Source organism: Danio rerio, chromosome 4 (genome assembly GCF_049306965.1).
Source record: "Danio rerio strain Tuebingen ecotype United States chromosome 4, GRCz12tu, whole genome shotgun sequence".
Lineage (NCBI taxonomy): Eukaryota > Metazoa > Chordata > Actinopteri > Cypriniformes > Danionidae > Danio > Danio rerio.
In genome coordinates, this window is record NC_133179.1 from 19391197 (window position 1) to 19391434 (window position 238).

Below are 238 nucleotides of genomic sequence, written 5' to 3' on the forward strand. Positions count from 1 at the left end.
CAGACAGAGCAGAGGTGATAATTGGGGTGGAGTTTTTACATTCTAGAGAGCATCTGATTGGACAAAAGTGCAGCGCATTATTTTTGTTCCATTTCCTGGAAGACTAAAGTTGAACTGTCCAAAGTAAATGTTGTCAACATTTGGAAGCGCACACAATCTCAGAGCACACAAACACGGGCATGGTTCAACTTTGATAAACATGAAATTTGACCTATCTATCTAGACCATCATCTCATTA